This window comes from Rhipicephalus microplus, chromosome 3 (assembly GCF_043290135.1).
Source record: "Rhipicephalus microplus isolate Deutch F79 chromosome 3, USDA_Rmic, whole genome shotgun sequence".
Taxonomy (NCBI): domain Eukaryota; kingdom Metazoa; phylum Arthropoda; class Arachnida; order Ixodida; family Ixodidae; genus Rhipicephalus; species Rhipicephalus microplus.
Window position 1 is genome coordinate 77,150,619 of NC_134702.1, and position 21,271 is coordinate 77,171,889.

Here is a 21,271-nt window from a genome sequence, read left to right on the forward strand (position 1 = left end):
CAGTGTAGGGTAGTCAACCGGATGTCTTTCCGGTTAACCTCCGTGCCTTCTCCATTTTTGTTGCTTCCTTCCTTCCTTGCCTGCGTACTGGTTTGTGAGGTTCGCTTTTATTTCTAATGGCCCCAGCTCGTAGCCGTTCAGTAGCAGCGTAGCGTCAATCTCGTTGTATGCGCCAGGGTTTTACTCCTGGTACCTGAGGTTTTCCAGTCGCTCCTGCCAAAAGTCAATTACTGCAAAGGTCTCTTCATTTGACCACGAAGTGCGCGTACGTCGCGACGTAGTCGAAAGGCTTGTGACCCTCACAATCAGTTTGCTTCGAGGAGCTTCAACTGCTCCTACGGGGCGATAGTTGAACTGAGCACAGAAGACAACAGTCGCCTGCTTATCGTATGCTTCTCCCATGACCACATGCGGTCGATACGAATCTTTACACGTGCAATATTTCAGATATTGTTGAAGTTTAAACAGTTCAGAATTTGCCTTATTATAAACATATAACTGTTTTAATGTGTTTTGATTGAACTATTCTCGATTTTCTTGTTTATTGGGCTTTCAACAAGCTCGGGCACGGGGTGCAGACGACAGCTAAATCGCGATCTTTCAGCCAGATCGTGGTGCGCGGTTCGCCATAGTCTTGATCCAGATCGTGCCTGATTGTGATTAAAAGTGACTGTGTACCATCACCTAATCCAAATCGTCATAATTCCGGATCGACACTGATCGTGATTAAAAATGACCGAACGTGTGACACTGGTATTACTGAGGAAGTGGTTGATCGTGCTGCCAAGTAATCTGTGGTGCAATAGTATCGTTTGATTGAGTGATTGATTGATTGATTGATTGATTGATTCATATGTGGGGTTTAACGCCCCAAAACCACCAAGAGATGCCGTAGTGGAGGGCTCCTGAAATTTCGATTACATGGTGTCCTTTACCTTGGTAACGTTCGAAACCGTCTTCCTGTTGTGCCGCGGTTGCGTGCCGTGAACTATGTCTCATTCGTAATACTGTTCCCTTGTGTATCCTGTTGACTTTCGTGGTTTGTTTTTTGCGCTAAGCAGCAATATTTTAATGTACGTTTTGTGGGCGCAGCCCTGACCTATAAAAAAGCGCTCGAAACTGGATAGTTGGGCCTTTTGCGCCCCTTGAATGTCTTCGCAACCAACATTCAGTTGCACTTTGGAGGGCTCCTAAACAGCTTCTGCAGACAGAAAAGGAACGCGTTACCCTTTCCCGCGTTTTCAGTTTCTGCGGCATAACTATAGTGACGTCAACAATGTGTTCACCTGACGCCACAAGAGTATCCTCAATGTCAGTATTCTCACATGAGTATCCTCAAGGTGTATTGCAGCCACAAATGTGAGGTTAATAAAATCAGGAGAATTCACCCATTATTTATCCCCCTTTAGTTCCATTTCCGGCATATAAGTTCCAGTTCTTCTTCCAATGCATTGAGCGTGAATTTATGGCCTCAGCGACCCAATTAAGGCTGCCGCTGTGGCTGTTGCCGCAAGTGATGATTGTAGCCTAAAGCGGCCAAAGCCCGAGCCGGAATCGATTCATCACCCAGAGATGTGACGCTCTCTCGTCCCTTTTTTTCCCCTTTCTTCCCGCGCGGAATGCCGTATTTCGGTCCGTTGTGTAAACATTCCCCTGTCGTCGTCGTGGTGGGTGCTCGTGCCCCACTTTGTGACGTGCTGATGTGGCACAGGGGAGGAGGAGGGAGGAGAGTGTATGCAGGGGAGGCGAAGACCGTCCGGAGCGACCAAAAATCGCGTCCGTCCTCGGCTGTTCGCGCGTGACGTCACCACACGGGTTTCGCGAAAAAAAAGTTGGCAGCCCTCCTTGCGCAATATGACAGGTCATGGCCGCTCTGCTGTCGAGGCACAAGCTATGAGTGGCGATGATGCCGGGATAAACATAAACAACCAGGGTCAGTGAACGGTCGACGGCAGATCGTGTTCACGCCGTTGAAAAATGAGAGTCAGACACGTCTCTGTCTTACTTGTCTCGAACGGTTGCGCGACCACGCGGGCAGGCGACGATGTCTCGCGAACTCTCCCGTCCGCCAAGACATTTTTTTAGCAGTGAAAAGAGCTGTCGGCGAAAACTGTCAGGCGTAACAAATGTCTGCAGGGTGAGGCCCTAATTATTCCGTGAGTAATAGCAGCAAGCTTTAGCTCAAGATTCTTGCCGTATTTTTTTTCGCTAATAAAAGAGCAGGCACGTGGCGCGTGTTGGTCGTAGACATTGTCCCCAGATCGCTTTTAATCGTTGCTGCAAAGCTTAGCTATGCAAGAGAAGTCGCCCGATGACAGCGTACGTCTTCGCACTTTTACGAACATTTATGCAGCAGATTCTCTGTAATGCTTGAAGGCGGAAACATGCTTCACTCTTGAGTATAATGCATTAAGTTGAGCAGCGTGAGTCAGGTCTTCTTTAAAGTTATAATGAGCCACATTGTGTGAGGCACGCATCGAATTACCTTGACAGCCTCAGTTTGCCACATTTCTACCCCAACCATGAAGCTATGTGAACCTCGCATGGTGGTGCACTGCCTCCGAGAGCGGTCGATCTTTCACCATGTGACGACATTGATTGATGACGTCATTGTGACGCCAAATTTGAGGCCGTGATGAAGTCACAAGATGTCCTCATTAGTGACCGAAGTCATGTGAGTTCTTGTACCACTTCATTCGCATTCCATGTTTCGCTGAAGAGGGCGTGCAATTCAGTCTTTCGCCTTCAAAATACCACGTGAGCGCTGATCTTCAAAACATTATCGTGGCTAATGTCAGTGAAAGGTAACGGGAACTGACGTAATCGATACGCAAGCGCACAAACAACAGCTAGAATCACTGTACAAGCTACCTAAAGGCACCATATACGGTAACTCTAAGTAAAGCCAAGCGCGAGAACCTTCTGGTACGTTGTTCACTTAAAGTTATCGCAAATATATCTTCCTCGTTGAAGATCTTTGTCTTAATTCTCGAATTAAAGTGAGATCTCAAAGAGATCTGCTTTTTCGCCTATATTAGCCGCTATACCATGTTCTGGAGTCTTCGTGCCAGTTGGTTTTTCAGAAATAACGTGTTCCAGTTCAAGGCCCCGTTTTAGAACACGGAACTGATGCTATTCCGGGGGGGGGGGGGGGGGTCATCCCACCGCGTGAGACAAATCAGGGCTCCTATTAAAAAAAAAGTGTTGTGGTGCTGCGGCACTCACCCGGCTACGCTTCCGCACATGCTGTGGGATCGTCCGGCACAGTACAGACACACTAATGCCACGACCCTTTCGTCGAAGCTCTATGAGGCTCTGCGGAGCCCCGCTCTTTACGTCCAAACCTGGGCGACCCAGCAAGCCCGTGAGGCGGCGTCGAGGCAAGCCCTTGACGTCCCCTCATGGGAGGCTTAGGCCAGGCCACCTAAACCTTCTGGTTTCTTATAATAAAGTTTATTCCTTCTGGTAAATATCCTCGTGAAATAATGTTTCAGTCAATCCTTATGCGGCACATATCATCAGAAAAGTTGTCTGGCAAATTGCAAATAAAAAGCACTTGCGAAGACGGCATTGCTGAATTCAGCCCCAAAGAGCTTGCGGGCTGCGGCGCGACATTGAATTAATCGACAGCTCGTTGTACGGGGATAGTGGTAGCGGCAAGCAGTAAAAACAGTACCTTCTTCTGTTCAAAAGTTGCCACTGTATATTCGTCCACATGGAGTGCATGGTGAAAGGCAGAAAGAAAGGTCGATCTCCTAAGCTGCTAGAGTATAAATTTAACAGAAAAAAAGTCGTTTAGTGTCTCACACCAGGTTCTTTTCATCTTTTTAGAATTGAGACCCTTGATAAGAGCTGTGATACACTTATTTAGAGTTGCTCACGATGTGGAATAAACCCACGCTTTGAACAGGTGTGCTGGAAATCTGCCGTCAGTGTATGCACATTGCCAGCGTCACGCGTTTGAGGCTATTTAGACGATCCTCTCGAACATATCTTGTTTGTTTTTTTCAATTCTGAACAAAGATCTGGTGTGTGAACTGCAGCGTTTTTTTATATCAAATTTATACTTTTCTTACTACCGTGCTTAGATTTTTTTATACCTTTAACCATTTGTAGCATCGCAATAACCTACGCATATAAACAGCGCTTACTGTGGTTTCTGTGGTTTTACATGCCATAACCACGGTATGATTATGTCCCGCCACGGTGGTCTAGTGGTTAAGGTACTCGGCTGCTGACCCGCAGGTCGCGGGATCAAATCCCGGCTGTGGCGGCTGCATTTCCGACGGAGGCGGAAATGTTGTAGGCCCGTGTATTAGATTTGGGTGCACATTAAAGAACCCCAGGTGTTCGAAATTTCCCGAGCCCTCCACTACGGCGTCTCTCATAATCATACGGTGGTTTGGGACGTTAAACCCTACAAAATCAATCAATCAATCAATCAATCAATCAATCAATCAATCAATCAATCAATCACGGTATGATTATCAGGCACGCCGTAGTGGAGGAATCCGTATGATTTCGACCACCTGGGAAATTTAACGTGCACTAGCGCGGGAGCCTACAGCATTTCGCTTCCACAGAAACGTGATCACCACTGCCGGAATCAAAACCGCGTCTTTCGCGTCAGAATCCCAACGCCATGAGAACTATACGCCGCCGCAGTGGCATTTTCTACACAGATGCTGTAAGCGGACGCCATTCAATATAAGGAATCAGAGTCGTCGCTTCCGCAGCTGGTTAACTGCTCGCGTAATAGACGTTAGAAACTATTTCTCACCATTCCCGTCGAAGGCCAGCAGACCACTCTAACGGCCACCCGTATATGCCTCGCAGACAATATATAGAAATCGAAACTATTTCAATAATGACTAAGTGGGGAAGGTACGATGGTCGGACGACGAGAGGAGGAAAACATGTTGAAAGAAAAACTAAGTGTAGCGACTGTTTTAGCACATTCGTATTGTCACGCACGTTTCTTATTTTCACTTTTGTTTCATTTGGTTTTCGCCCACAAAGCCTGGGGTCAAGAATGCTCAGCGCGAACTGCGCTTGATTGTTCGAGACCGTTCGTGATCATTGTAGATCATTGTGTTAAAATCGCCCTTTAGACGCGAACACTCGACAATTTTTCCAGCGCTCTCGCGAAGGCCATCGATAAGGCTGGAATATTCGACGACACTTGCGAAAACTCCACCGCGCTTCACCTCTTGTCAGTTGATCGCCGGCTGACGTTCCGTTCGCCGTTATCAGTACCCGTCTGTTGCTATAATCTTAGAAGCTTCAATTTCCTGGCCACAAGTTGAGCCGAATAAACAGTTTCATCTAAACGTTGAGAGTGCTCCCTTCGTTCATGTCATGACCCCGATACAATATAACCACTGTAGTGGCCTAACGAGGCTAAGGTGTCGCGCTGCCGATTTCGAAGTCGCGTCTTCGATTCCTGGAAGGCTACATACTGATACGCGCAAAAAGCCATAGAACGCCCCTGCGTTTAGATATGGTTACTTGTTAAAGAACAACGTGAGGTGGTGAAGAGGTTATTTGGTGGTTCCCACACTGGCATGCCTCATAACCATACCCCTATTATTTGCAGCTAAACACCCAAAACAACATTTTTCAACAGCTGTCTACATACTTGCTGCCTCAATAAAGGCGTGAAGCACAACCTCGAAAAAAAAAGCAGTAATGAAGTAGATTGTTTCCCAAGCTACATATATAGAGTTGAGGTTTTTCTTTCAAAAGTTCAAAACGAGAACCATAGAGGACGTGTCCAGGACAATAGGAAGCACCAAGCTGTCTTGTCTCGAGAAGAGCAGTGAGCAGCCAGAGAGGCTGAGTTTCCCTCAACTAATAACACACTCATAGGGAGATAGTGCTATCAAGCTCCAACCACGACGGTCAGCTCAGGCTGGGTGCGAGGAATGAGGAGGTGGCCCGAACTCAAATCATAACAATGAATTCGCCTTGCAACCTGGTAAATAAACATCTGCACTCTGTTTCTCTTTCTCAGCCTGAATTGCAGAGCCAAATAAGTGCTGAGAAATATGGTTCAGAGGCAAAAAACAGACACGCTTGCTCAAGCACCCAAGTGGTAATAAACGCCTCACTGTCGGTCGGTGTAATATCTGTCATTGATGAAGCATTGGTAGTCTCCTCGTCATGCCACCGAACGCCCTTAGTGCACTTAATGGATAGCGGGATGATTGTTTATTTAACTAACGGTGGACGTATAGTTCCTGAACATAGCACAAACAGTGCGTTTCGAGTTTCTTGTTAACCCATCGAATTGCACCCCAGCTGCTAGGTAGGACGTTAAAAATAAACAACATTGCTTCATATTGAATAAAATAAACAATGCACGAAAATACACATATACTATGTTTAGGATGGTGGATTTTTTTAATTGAATGCTTTGACTGCAAGTAACTCTTGAGAGAATTGCAATATGCACTCGACAGTGAAATAAAGCGAATTGCATAGGAAACGTTTTGCAACGTGTGGTAAGCTTGACTCTACTAAGAGCGCCAGCGCGGTCCTGCAGCCTTGCATTTCCTTCTATCAGCAAGCAATTAAACCGAGTTATTCGAACTAGAACGTAATGCGAACAATATTGGAATCTTCCGCCGTGCGAAACGATGAGCATATGGTTCCCGTTTCGAGCCAAGCCTCGTGTCGTGCACAGAGACAGTCGCTCAAGGACTCCCGCGCTCGGTATGCAGCCAGCACGGGAGCAGTGCGTCCCCGGTCGAGGGACACCGTCGAACAAATATAGCTCTCTAAATGCGGGACGAGCGCAACCGAAAGTAGGAACCGACTCGCTTGCCCGTGGACCTGCAGTTCCTACTAATTGTGCACTCCTACAACGAACCGTGCGGTGAGACGTGCACTGCTAGAATGCAGCCGCGCTCGAAAGTCTGTCGCACGCACTGCAAGACAAAAAGTGCCATGCAAAGCATTCTCACCTCAAGGACGGTGCAATTCTTGCGTGGCGGGCGCCGTGACCTTTTGCAGGATGGATGGTCGCGCCTGGAACCGCGGCCACAAAGAAGAAGAAGAAAAAGACGGGGACAAGGTCCGGGTCGCTCGACCCCGGTCTTGCCGCCCAGAAGCACCACCCAAGTGAAGACCCGAAAGGGGTTCTTCCGTCGCCAAGCACACAGCCAAGACAGAGACTGAGCCAAGCTAGGACTAAAAACGACGCGAGGGGTGGCCGCCGGTGGTCCCGGGGCTGGCAGCAGCGGTGCGTCCTTTACCCTCTCTCTCCTCAGACTTTCAGACTTTCGTTTTTCTCTTCCACCCCCTTCCCCCCTCCCCGGTCTGTGCGCACTGTAGTTCTCTCAAGCACTCGTCGCCTACTCTTCCTGATCCCCCTCGCCTCCTCTTTTTTTTTTCTGTTGTATAGTCTTGTCGCTTTTGTCTTTCACTCACGCACTCTTTTCTATATGCACCCTCTCTGCCAGTTCACAATAGAGCATCTCTTCTGCTACTCGTTATTCTACATGGAGAGCTAAACCGTGCAGCCAGTTCGAAGCAACCCCATTTAGTTACAACCCTTTCAGACTGCATATCTCCTGGGCATCCATACAGCCTCCTTTCCCACCTCTTGTGTCCTTCTCGTGGCCTCTTCTTTTACACTGTATTTTACCTTTGATGCACGCACCTGACTTTTTTCTTATTCGTGGCCCACTCTCTCCTTTAGGCCAGCTCGCGCAGTGAGTCTTGCCAACACGAGAAGGAACGTAGCCGAGTCGAGACCGACTCATAGAGAGCTTCGCGAGGAGGTTTGAAATGGAGGGGTCATTTTAAATAAAAAGGTCCTCCGAGTAGAAGCAGACAACCAGTGGTACACCTAAAGGGTGAAAAAGAAAGAGCCGAAAAGTGGACTTTTTGTTATTTATTTGCTTAACTGTTGTCCTCGTCTTCTTCCATTGCGTTTTTGTTTTCTCATGCTAATTTTGTTTACAATCTTGCCCAGCGTTGTCGAGGAGTGGGCAAAGTGCCCCATCTGCGCGGCCATGGTTCTAGATTCTGCTTTCGGAATTGCAACACTGCGAGGAGGAGTGAGCCTTCTCTTGGCACCGAAGAGTTTTTTAGTGCTCTACGGGCCCATTTTTCTTTGCCCACGGGGCTTGGAAGACAAACAGGAGCTAGATAATATCACTCACCGCAGTGTTGAAAATACGACCGAAGATTCGACGCTCAGGCATGGTGAGCATAGTAAGAAACAGTGAAGTACATGCATTTTTTACCGCATTGTGAGCTCAGTGCAGAATAATAATAAGCTAATGCCACAGTGATGTTTAATTAATGCGCAGCAATGGTTGGGCTGGTAACGCCAGGGTCAAAATATGTGTTCACATGGGATTAGAGTGTTGGAAAATAGCATAGCGTTCCGCTCGTGCTTGACGTAGTTACACCAAAAGCCACGTAGCGAACAATGCCACAGCTGTTAGCTTACAGCAGACTTTACGGCACCTAACATATTGTGAAATATGATAAAGTAAAAACTTGTTAATGTGAACTCGAGGGGGACTATGAAAGTGTTCGAATTAAGCGGAGTTTGAATTAATGGGTGGACGCAAAAATGTACAATCATTGTGCCGACCTGTGAGGGCAGCACCCAAATAAGTCACCTATGGACCAGTTTTCACGAACTAGGCGATACTACACGTTTGGGGCAGTGATTTCGCTGATTGATTTGTAGAGCTTTCAACAACTAACAGAGAAGAAATGATGGAGAAGGTAAAGCAGGGAGGTTTACCAGACCAGGAAATCCAGTTTACTATCCTACACGGGGAAAGAGAAGGATGACAATGAAAGAGGTAAAAAAAGTGGAAGAAAGAAAAAGATAACACATAAAAATACACAAATATGCAGTCAGTCACACGTCCATCACGCTGGCTTGGTACGAGATATCGCTGTCACAGCCACTTGTCCGAATAAGTTTTTAAAGAAGTTTCAAAAGTTCCTTGGTCGCCTTCAGCTGTGATGTCCTCTCAAAAATGCATTCAACCGACATTCGTCTAGTGTCACGGCGCTCTAGAGCAGACGCCAGTGACTATATCTGGACATCATATAGTGGCCACTCACAAAGGATGTGGCCTAGCGTCTCCTCGCAACGGAAGGCACCGTAGGGAGCGTCCCAATGTGAAAGGAGTAAGATTTGGTGAATGCCACACCTAACCTCGAACAGATTTGATGCGTCAGTCAATGATACGCAAGAAAGAAACACCAGCATTCATTCGTGTGAGCAAAGAGGAGGAAAGGAATAAGTGCAAAGACAGGGAGGTTTGTCAATTCTTAGACTGGCTGGCAACCCTGTGCTGCGGAAATGGGTGAGTAGAATAAAAGATGATAGAAGAGAGATGTTACAAAACGAGAGAGAGAGAGAGAGAGAGAAGACAAAAGATAGCGAAAGACGAAAAGCAAAATCAAAGAGAATACAGAACTAACGTCTGTCTCTAAAGCCAATTGTTCGCAAAAAACGTAATAGAACTTTCGAAGCCTTCTGGGCTAAGGATGGACTTGGCCAATGGCACAGAATTCTTTCACAGTCCCGACAAAAGACGATCATTTAATCTATCTAGAGCTTGGGTAAGTTCTTGTCTTGGCGCGTTGAAATGAGTACACTCCCATAGAAGATCGGCGATTATTTCTTCGCAGCTGCAGTAAGTGCATGTAGAAGAGCTGGCCATTCCAATGAAATAAGAGTATGCGTTCGTGAAGGCCACGCCAAGCCACAGGCGGCACAGAAGAGTCTCCTCAGCTCGAGATATTCCTGAGGGAAGACGAAGCTTGAGATCGGGATCCAAGTTATGCAGGCGAGCGTTTGTGAATTCCGTCGAGTTCCACTGTACCAGTGTGAGGTTACGTACAAGCAAGCGAAGTCTTGCAGCTGCATCGGTATACTTGAGAACGGGATGGCTGTGTATTGGACATAGCGTCTGCTGCATCTCGTGACTGACTCGTGTCGTGCAGTGGCTGGAGCTGATCGAGGAGGCTGCGCTTCATCAGTGCTACTATTGCAGATAACACGGCAGATAACCAGGATGACGACACCGTATTCGCTCAGCATCTCAAAAGGCCGTGTGGCCACAGCATCCGTTTTTCTCGCAAAAAAAAAAAGTGCTGTTTGCGTTCACTTTTATGAGAAGTTGCACATCGCTTTTCAGACTCGGCAGGGACGAAACTTTTATTACACGCTCCAAAATCTTTTTTTTAAGCGCTTCCGCTGCCTTTAACACTGTTCCGTATTAGACATTACTTCAAGAAAAAAAGTACTTTCGACTGATACGGTGAGAGCACACACGTAGAAAAATGTTTTCTCAGAGAGTTCGTTCACCAAGGCTAGCTGCAAGACGTAACGCACGCGCAGTGTGGCGGAAGAGAGGGACAGTGCTTAAATTTTATGGCTGCGTCGTTTCTGGAAACTGGAGAAAACAGTCTGCAGTAAATTTCTGCTCTCATTTACCCGCTATGCACTCGCCGCTGCATCACCACCTTTCTTGACATTCTTTTCTATTACGATTTCACTCAATTGCTTGCGCTCCTGTCACAGTTTGTGAATTGATTAATCAAAAAGGTTTATTTAATAAAGTCAATGAAACGAAAGGCGAACGTTTTTGACGAATACCTGTTGCGTGCGACACACTTGATCGATTAGTCGATTATTCATTCATTGATATTATCGAACTCTCACTCCATTCTTTTACAAGCGACAATGCACAACAGCGACACCACGAACAATAAAAAATTGACAGACTCTGTTCGTTGTATATTCACCTAAGATAACCCCATTGCGAACGCCGCCTTTATTTTTTTTCTTTCAATGTATTCGTTCTTCTCCGAGGCTCTCCAAACACATAACGGAGTTTTCCTCGGGCTACGTGATCGGAGACATTGCAAGCTCTCTGCACCTCACCTGATTTAGCACGGCCTCCGTGATCAGCCCACGTTTGATCGAGCTGTGATGTCACGTAATGACGGAATTATGACGTCACGTCTCACGACGGCGTCATCACGCGACATCATAGCCTACATCCTAACGTGACATTGTTATGATGGGACGTCATGTGCTGACGTCATCAGGTAATTTTTTTGCATCAATCAATTTGACGCCGACGATGCCGAACGGCGATGCCACCGATGAAAAATCTTGGCTTGCATTGATGACGGAGCTAATGATTTAGCCTAAGAACAGGCGCGAGCTGTGACATCAGCTTGCAGAGAACGTAGGATGTTGCCCCATATCCTAACGCATTGGGAGCGCGTTCGTTCGGCATAGTTGCTTCCTCGAATGTGCCAATGTCGCGGTACTCAAGGACTCAGTGTCGTCAACGAAGCCAAGCAAGTGACATTTTGACGGTGTCGTTGACGCCTCGTTCTCCGCCGTAATTCACCACTGCCCTGACAGCGGGTCGTGGTGGTTGGTGGGCTTTGTGTTCCGGTTGAGTCGTAAGACAGCGTTCACGAGGTGTATACATTTGAGAACCGAGAATGACGCCACCTCAAAGAAGTTCTGCAGGGCGTTCGAGCTATAAAATTGTAAAAAGAAAAGAAGAGAGACATCGCCAGAGCTTGAAAGGTTTTCGTTGTGATACGTTGGCGTACGTACTCTAAAGCACGTTGTACTGTATAGAGAAAATAGTAGAAAACGAGTACCACCTAAATATATCTCGACCCGCCGGAAACGTGCGCAGAAAATACACGTGTCTCGTGAAGCATAAAAAGAACAGGCCCGTGCAGCAAGTGAGCTGAGTCTGTTCTCGCGTGTCAAACGAGCACTTCGTAAGGGCTTAACTTTTTCTTTTGTATTCTTCAACGTATGCCGCAATGAACCGCAGAGAAAAAGAGGAAATAATTTTAGAAACGCTAAAGTGAGACAGAATCGTGGACAGCAGCCGACCAATAAAAAGACGAGGCTGACATTCGCAGTGGAAATGACAAGGAATATATATAGCTCAGCGAAATTGGCAGCTGGGTCGACTGATTTATGACAGAAAAAACAAGGAATGATCCTGGAGATGCTGATTTCTCTTCAACTCCGTGTTCTGTGTGATGCCAGGGCAGGTTAAAAAACGCCGGATTAACTAAAGTTTGGAAGGCCTCCACCAGCCCCCGCTAAGGCGTCTCTCACAATTGTGTTTTGAATGTAAAAAAAAACTATATATTGTAACGTACACTAAACACACAAAAGCGAAATACACTTTAACACGGCTTTAATCTGACAGCCATTGTCACCATCCTCACTGTTCTTTAACACTTTGTCTTCCTCGTTCTCTGTCCGGCGGCTTTTCTCTGCTAGTATCCCACTATACCCGTCAGTTTACCCCATAACAATATTGTTTATTTTACATCAATACTCTATTGGGAGAAACTGAAGAGAAGACAATACACAACGTGGGAATGGGCGTGCCAGTGGCTAAACGAAGTCGAAGTCGCATGCGAAGTAGTGCTAACTTGTTGACAATGTGGTTTGTAGACGAAACTATCCAATCGTAACCACACGAGTGAAATCCAACATCGACAAGCACTAGCTAAGGCTGGTCGCGAAGGACCAGGACACGGGTCGAGCTCAAGGCATCCTGTACGAAACACCTCTCTTGAGCTCTTTTTTCAAGCAAAGATGTTTTCTCTCTAATAAACATTATAAAAAGTCTAACTTTTTGATATTAATAAACATTATAAAAAGTCTAACTTTTTGATATTGATAAGAAGTGTCACTACCAGGAAATACAAGGGAAGCGCGGGTAGAGAATGAAGACAACGTTGCCTCCACTGCGATCCCTCTGAGTGGGTACGAGCCATGGCGGTGGAGGTCATCATCATTAGACGGTGATCGCGGACTCAAGGCCCATTAAAAAACCCCATCAATTTACCTTGCCTTGTGTAACAATTTGGTGGAAGGTGCTGGGTAGGACGAACTCAAAGACGGAAGCTTCACTACCAGGGCTTCGTCGCAGCCGCCGCCTCGCCGGACTTCCACCTTCGCCGATCGTAATGGCCCAAGAGCAGCCATCCAATGCTTCGAGGCCAACTCCGATGGGTTCCGCGCCGTACTACAGAGTGCCACCAAACTTCGGCGGAACCTCAGGAGAAGACGTCGACGTGTGGCTCAAGAACTACAAGCGGGTGAGCAGAAGCAATGGCTGGGACTCGAACGAACAGCTCAATCATGTATTCTCGTTAACTGACACCGCCCTCATGTGGTACAAGAACCACGAGGACATGTTCACTACTTGGGAACGTTTTGTTGAAGAAGTGCTGAAGTGTTTCGGTGATTCGGATGCAAAGAAGAAACGCGCAGAGCAGACATTGTCTTAGAGGGCACAGCTTCCAGGAGAAACATGTATGACATACATTGAAGAAATATTGAAGCTGTGCAAGATCGTGAATGGGAGGATGTCCGAAGAAGACAAGGTTGCACACGTTCTCAAGGGTATAGCCGAAGACGTGTACAATTTCTTAATTGGGAAAGACTGCTTGAACTCCGTGTCCGATGTGATGAAGCACTGTCGTACCTTTGAATTCCTCAAGATGCGACGAATTTCTCCGAAATTCGACCGCCTGTCCAACGTCCCCACTGTGGCTAGTGTTGAAACAGTGCCGCCTAACGACCTTGCTTTGACCATACGGCAGATTGTCAGAGAAGAGCTGCTTCGATGTCAGCAGACCTATCATCGCCCCAGCGATTTTCAGGATGTGTACGTAAACGAACCAGAACGTGTGCGGACTCCTGTTTCTCTTCCACCATGGCAACCATCGATCAACGCAGCAGACGCTTATGAATATCAAGGCACACGGCAGGCTGGATTCCCCCGCCATCCAACTCCCAACTACGAACGAAGTTTTCGCCCACCTGTTTACCCAGCATCGCCTGTCTACAGTGCCCCTGCAGGGCGGCACTACTATCCCATGCCTTCCGAGAGGAGTCGTTACTCTGAGCAGCCACGTGCCCCTCGACCAATTCCGGTATGCTACAACTGTGGCGTCCCGGGTCATATTGCACGTTTTTGTGACCACCACCCATATCAGCGACCGTATTGGCACATGTATGTATCACCAACATGTCGACCATCCGCACTCCACGTCACGGAAACCACGCGCACCTACCGGGTCACGCTACCCCTCGCCGGCCTCTGATCGAAGTTTGACGCCACCACCAGCTCCCCGTGCTCCACGATCGCCGTCGCCACGGCGACGCGCACGTACACCGCCGCCGGAAAACTAGTCGGTGCGGCCAGTGGGGGTGAAGCCGCAAGATCACAGGTGCTATATAGAGATATACCCCCGTCAGCGTTTATGTTGAAGAACAAAGTTCGTGTAGTTGTTGATGGAGTGGCTACTATGGCACTTGTGGATACAGGCGCGACAGTCTCAGTGATGAGTGTAAATTTTAAGAACCTGCTAGGACCAAAAGTGATGTTTTGCCTGAACCGTGGGGTGACATTTCGTGGTGTAAGTGGTGACGTGTTGTGTCCGGTGGGATATTGTACTGTGGACGTCTCGCTGTGTGGCAAGGTGTTTTGCACAGAGTTTGCGGTTATTCCGCGGTCTACACATGACGTTATCTTGGGTATTGACTTCTTGTGTGAGTGTGGGGCAACTGTAGACTGCAGAAGTGGGCATCTTTCTATACATGGTACTTTCCCAACGGCGCTCTTGGAAAATTCCTGTCCGGAGGAATGCATCTTTTTCGTCTCCGTGGATACAGTCGTTCCTGCATTTTCTGCTGTGTGTGTTCCCGTGACATGTTCCAGTAACAACTGTGGCACGTTTGACGCCACACTCGAACCGATTTCCTCGGCATGCCTGAAAAAGAACATTCTCATTCCCCATTGTATAGTGTCAGTCGTTGATGGACGGGCAGGTGTGTGGACAATGAACAGTTCCATGGAGCCTGCAATTCTGCCAGGTGGCATGAAACTTGCAGTATTTAGACCCGAGTCATGTACGACGCTGGTAGGGCTTGTTGATGCTACAAGCCAAAATGAACATCTAGGCTTAGAAGGTTCAGAAGATGCCCAATTGCTACAAATGGTCAGCAAGTCACTTGACCAAAGCGAACGTCATACACTGCTCGACGTTCTGTCTATGCACTCGAAAGTGTTCGATTTTTCTAAATACAGCCAAAGGCCCTTAATCCCAGCGTCCCGGATACGCCATCAGATCCACACCGAGTCGGCGCATCCCATTAGGCAGAAACCTTACCGAGTGGCACCATCTGAGTGTAAGATCATCAACGAGCAAGTCCAAGAGATGCTGGAAAAGGGAATAATACAGGAATCGGCAAGTCCGTGGGCTGCTCCCGTCATTCTAGTGAGGAAGAAGGATGGTACGTGGAGATTTTGCGTTGACTACCGCCGACTGAATTCTATTACCAAGAAAGACGTCTATTCACTGCCGCGCATCGATGACGCTCTAGACTGCCTGCATTCCGCGTCCTACTTTTAATCTGTCGATCTGAGATCAGGTTACTGGCAAATTCCGATGCACGCAGTTGACAAAGAAAAGACGGCATTTGTTACGACCGACGGACTTTGCGAGTTCAACGTTATGCCATTCGGATTATGTAATGCTCCTGCGACATTCGAAAGATTTATGGACTCTATATTGCACGGTTTAAAATGGCATATATGCATGTGTTACCTTGAAGATGTAATTTTTGGGCGTACTTTTGAAGAGCACAACACTCGCCTAGACCTCGTGCTCAGCTGCATTGAAAAAGCTGGCCTTGTATTGAATTCAAAAAAGTGCCACTTTGGCGCGCGACAGACATTGGTGTTAGGACATCTTGTCGACAAAGATGGCATTAGACCTGACCCACAAAAGACAGCGGCCGTTGAATCGTTCGAGCGTCCTAAATCTGTGAAACAACTGCGTAGCTTCATCGGGCTCTGCTCGTATTTCTGCTGGTTCGTACCCAAGTTTGCGGATGTTGTTCACCCCCTGACAAGCCTTCTACGCAAGAACAGCCCGTTTCAGTGGACCTGCGAGTGCGATGCCGCTTTTCACAAGCTGAAGTGTTTGTTAACTTCGCAGCCAATACTTCAGCACTTCAATCCTTTGTCGCCCACGGAAATTCACACAGACGCAAGTGGCATCGGTATCGGTGCCGTTCTCGTTCAGCGTTCTGGCAAGAAGGAACACGTTGTGGCGTACGCAAGTCGTTCTTTAAGCAAGCCTGAACGCAACTACACAGTGACCGAAAAGGAATGCCAAGCGGTAGTGTTTGCCGTGCAACGGTTTCGCTCATACATCTATGGTCGCCCGTTCGCTATCGTCACAGATCACCATTCCCTGTGTTGGCTGGTCAACCTTCGTGACCCATCCGGCCACCTCGCACGATGGGGCATTCGTTTGCAACAACATGTCTTCACCATTTCATGCAAGACTGGCCGTCTACACGCTGATGCGGATTGCCTCTCCAGAATGCCGCTACCATCGACAGATTGTGAAGGCGATAACTTTGACCACCTTATCGCTTCTCTGTCGTCTGGTTTTCCCGATGCCGTGACTTTCGCCGCTGAGCAGTGCAATGACTCAAGCTTGAAAGCTCTCTGCCCTGGAGTGAGAAATTCATTAAGCGAAGGCCGATTCTGCGTCCGAAATGGTCTTCTTTACCAGAGAAACTTGTCCACGACGGGCGCCCGCTTTCTGCTAGTTGTTCCTGCGTCTCTCCAAACGTCTGTTCTGCGTCTCACGCATGATGACCCCACCTCTGGCCATCTAGGCACCACACGAACACTTAGTCGCACGAAAGAGCGGTTCTATTGGCCGAAAATGAGCAAGACAATCGAGAACTACGTTCGCAGTGCCAGAGCCACAAGCGGTACGCAGTGCCAGAGCCACAAGCGGCCCTCCTTGGGTCCAGTTGGTCACCTGCAACCTGTAAACCCTCCCGATTTCCCTTTTGAAAAGGTCGGCATTGATCTGATGGGACCATTTCCACGCTCCTCAAAAGGTAACCGATGGATAATTGTATGCGCCGTGGACCGTCGACACGCCGACTTGCCTGCCTACGTACACTGGCAGCGCAAGAGTCCTTCAAAACTTGCTACGACATTCAACACATGCATGTAACCTATGCCCCCGGTGATCTAGTGTGGGTGTGGACCCCAATACGCAGACGTGGCTTGAGCCAAAAGCTACTGGCACACTACGCCGGTCCTTTCGTGATACTTCATCGTCTCAGCGAGGTCAACTATGAAATTGCACGTGTCACCACTAGTGGCCGACGTTCATGCAAGACAGAGGTGACGCATGTTGCCCGCCTGAAGCCGTTTACACGAAGGATGCAAGAATTACTCACCCAGTGGACTTCGTCTGAGACCGGAGGAATGATAAGAAGTATCACTACCAGGAAATACAAGGGAAGCGCAGGTAGAGAATGAAGACAACGTTGCCTCCACTGCGATCCCTCTGAGTGGGTACGAGCCATGGCGGTGGAGATCATCATCATTATATGGTGATCGCGGACTCGGGGCCCATTAAAAAACCCCAATAATTTACCTTGCCTTGTGTAACAATATTATCAACGGAGCCCCGAGTTTTGTGGGTATTAAAAACCGTGACTCAAACTATAGTCGGTTACAACTTAAGAATAATTGCAAGCTCCGCCCAGAACAATCGCTATCTCACCCATAGAGAATTTGCATGCATGTTTGCATAACATTGTTGACGATTTAGAGTACAATATGTACTCAACTACGGGAGAGCAATAAGCCATCCCTAAATAACTTGTGCTTAAAGTGAGTAAGTGAGACAACTTTATTGACGATCTGGAATAAAGGGCGAAGAGGTGGGGTTCTACGGGAGTAGGTTGCTTCTCCGGGACGTCCGCTCACGCCCGTCTTTCGCTTCAATTATCCTACCCCTTGCCCACTGTGTTTAGAAAAATCTTTAACAATTTCGAGTTTTTCGTACTCAACTAAGAGAGAGGAGTGATTGGTGCGTTTAGAAAAAGTTGTTAACAATTTGCAAGTGCAGGTGACTCGGCCAACCACCCTGTAACTCGGTCTACCTCCAGCCAGTCTAGTCTTGTGTTGCACCAAGAGAAAAGCAGTTTGCGGCCAAAGTAGTCACTGGCGTGCGCAAGCATGCCGGCGGTCTTCAATGTCAGTACTTTGCTCAGAGTCAGAGCGTGGGAGAGTCCCAAGCCCCCCTCAGTCACCACCATCTGCAGGAGGTTCCGCTTAACGAGGGGTGGTTTGCCGTCCCACATAAGGGCGGTGGTCACATTGTTCAGCTCGTTTGCCATCCTCGGGGGCATGGTCGCAACACGGCTGGAATGGGAGGCCAGGGAAAGGACGCTTGTTTTTACGGCAACTGCCTTTTCTCGCAGCGTGAGGTCTAGGAGCTTTGCACGCTCAGCAAGTAGGTGTGCTTTATCTAGAACTGGTGACCACGTGGTCGCCGCCACTCCTTCGCAGGAGAAGCATACACCAAGAACCTTGACGGTAAAGACCACCTCGAAACCTCTAAATGCACTTGCTGCGAAAGAGCCGAAAAGGAGGGCCTTACTTTTCCCTTCATTCAACATGGCGCCCGACGCTTAAGCATGGGAGGCGAAGGTTCGTCGAAAGAGTCCAAGGCTGCAAGAATCTCGCAGGAAAAGAGAGATGTCATCCACATACGCCAGGACCTTCAGTTCATCGGTGTGTTTAGCAAAAGTTTATTCGATCATGCGACGCAACAAACATACGGAACGAGCGTCTGTACAACAAGCACGATAACAAACAAATGAAAAGCAAAACATACATTACACATTTAAACAAAAGTGTCCAAGTCCGTAGGGTGTCCATAGTCCATGGTACTAATAACTACATACACTACATATATACACAAATCACAATATGGACAATGTACATGATGATATATGTACAGAATTTAAAAGACTTGGTGACGATGTTAGGAAATATGTACAAGAGGTATCAATATTCGTAAAAATTACATAGTTTACAGCGTTAGAATGAAGTACATATATATACAAGAACTCACACCCATACGGGGCATGCACAAACACATAGAAATAGTAAACATATACAAATTGCATGCACTAATCAGACATCGACAGGTGACCTGGCTATAGGAACCAGGCCAGGTGGAAGGCTAATCGAACACGTCTGATAACTATGGACAGAAAGTGGCACAACCATTGTCGCAGAAATTCTTCCTCCCCAAGGAAGAACAATTCCTCCGACAGAATCGAAAAGAGCTCAGAGTATAAGCGTTGCAGAATCGGAAAGGGAGCATGACGACGATGACCTGCCGCAACAGCCTCGCACCTATTACGCCACAAACAAAAAGCTCCCGCAGCTATTAGAAGGCGTGCAAAGTGACTACACGAGCAGCGACCAGATGTTACAAAGCGATTAACACCTAGGCCACGAAAACTACTGTTCACGGACTTCCAAAACACCTTCGCAATGGCACAATGCGGCAGCATATGCTGGTTAGACTCCTGTAACGGGCAGTTAGGACAAGTGGAAGATGGGACCACGCCCCACTTCTCCAGTTTGTCCCGTGTTGTGAGTACTCTCTATCCAAGACACCACATAAAGTTACGTAGGTGACCAGGCAAAAACGATGCATTTATCACGCTCCCCGAGACATGTCTCGATTGTGCTAGACGAGCTGGAGGAACCAGAGGAAGAGAAGAGCCGCCATTGTATCTACAAAGCGGCTTTCGAAAATGTCCACATCGGGACAAACCTACTGCGCGTCTCGATAAAATGCTACTGCCGTTGAGTAAAATGCAGGTACGTCAAGTGTTTGTGGTGCAGAATTAAGCCATGCATCTGGTAGTAAATAGCGTATCTTGGTGTCTAAAAAATAGCAGGCAAGATCACGCGCGGGGCACTGATCACCATGCAACAACCGAAGTAAGAATCGTGGGGCAAGCAGCCGGCAGCGAACAGACACGGATGGGAATGCTAATCCACCGCAGTTTCTGGGTTGCCCAAGAGCTGCTCGGCAAACCAGCTCTGTTCCAGCCGAACAGAAAAAAGAGCCAATGAGGGATTGCAACGACCTGGTGATTCGTAATGGGGGCTGTAAGACATGAGATATGTACCATGCACGGCCGCAAAACACCGTCTGTGCTAAATACCTTCTTTCGAGCATCGGTAAATCATACTCTTGTGCTTCCCGGACGTGTCGTTTTACATCTTCGACTACTGAAACTCACAAGGAGGCTGATATGCCGCAACAAGTATAATTAGGCCCCAGAATGTGAACGGAGTCACTTCTTTGAAGACCGAAAATGCGACTTAGGCAGGCGTCGTCTGCGGAACCAATCAATAAATATCGACATTTAAAAACATTTAACGCAGCACCTGAAAACGTGCCATACACAGCAAAAAGTCGTAGGCTACGGGATAAACTGTCGTCATTCTTCAAATACAACGTGATGTCATCAGCAAATGCTGTCACCGTCACGGTACCACTACCTGGAAGAGGAAAGCCTCGAACGTATGGATCAGCAATTAGCGATTGAAGGAATCGTTCGAGGCTGAGTACAAAAAGTGCAGGGGATAAAGGACACCCCTGGCGAACACCGCGGGTAACAGGAAGTGGCGCACTCTCTAGACCATCAAGAAACAACGTGCTGCGTATATTTCGCTATGCGTTTCTGAGAAGCTCAACGAAGTTTTGGGAGAAGCCAAATGCTGCCTTTACGCTAAATATAAAGCTAGGTTCGAGGCGATCGAATACCTTTTCCTGGTCAAGTGAAACCAAGAGTCCCCGGGCTGATCTTGTTACCGTGTACGCAACTATATCACGCGTAACAAAGGAAAGACTGTGGATTTCTCTTCCAGGAATAGAGCACGCCTGATGGTGACCTAATAAGGAGGACATCGTGGCTTCTCAAACGCCGAGTGATAACTGCCGTGAAAGTATTGTAATCAACGTTGAGGAGCGTTATTGGTCTCCACTATTCTGGGCGAACCGACGATGGATCATGTTTAGTTATCAAAACAATTCGAACATGGCAAAAGCTATCAGGAAAATCAAAGTTCTCAAAACAGCGGCAAATAACAGAGGTGAAAAGAGCACCAATTTCGTCCCAAAACGTTAAATAAAACTCAACAGGCAACCCGTCCAGCCCGGGTGCCGAGCCACGCTTCATGGAAGACAGTGCCTCTTTCACTTCGTCAGCTGACGGACTTCTTCAAAGTTGTTCTGCTACTTCTGATGAAATTTGAGGGAGCCTACTTAACATTGTGGCTGTCTCGGTGGTGCCGCGATGTGATGACATTGTCGTACG

At 47.7% G+C, this 21,271-nt stretch overlaps 1 protein-coding gene across 1 annotated transcript in view; it reads right to left on the reverse strand.

Moving 5' to 3' along the window:
* The window catches only part of SERCA (ATPase sarcoplasmic/endoplasmic reticulum Ca2+ transporting SERCA), a 154,626-nt gene extending 147,498 nt beyond the window's left edge, over positions 1 to 7,128 (reverse strand). Inside the window, exon 1 of the mRNA XM_075889859.1 lies at positions 6,966 to 7,128. The gene's annotated coding sequence lies outside the window, so the exon portion shown is untranslated. The remainder of the gene's footprint in view (positions 1 to 6,965) is intronic.
* Positions 7,129 to 21,271: the final 14,143 nt, after the last annotated feature.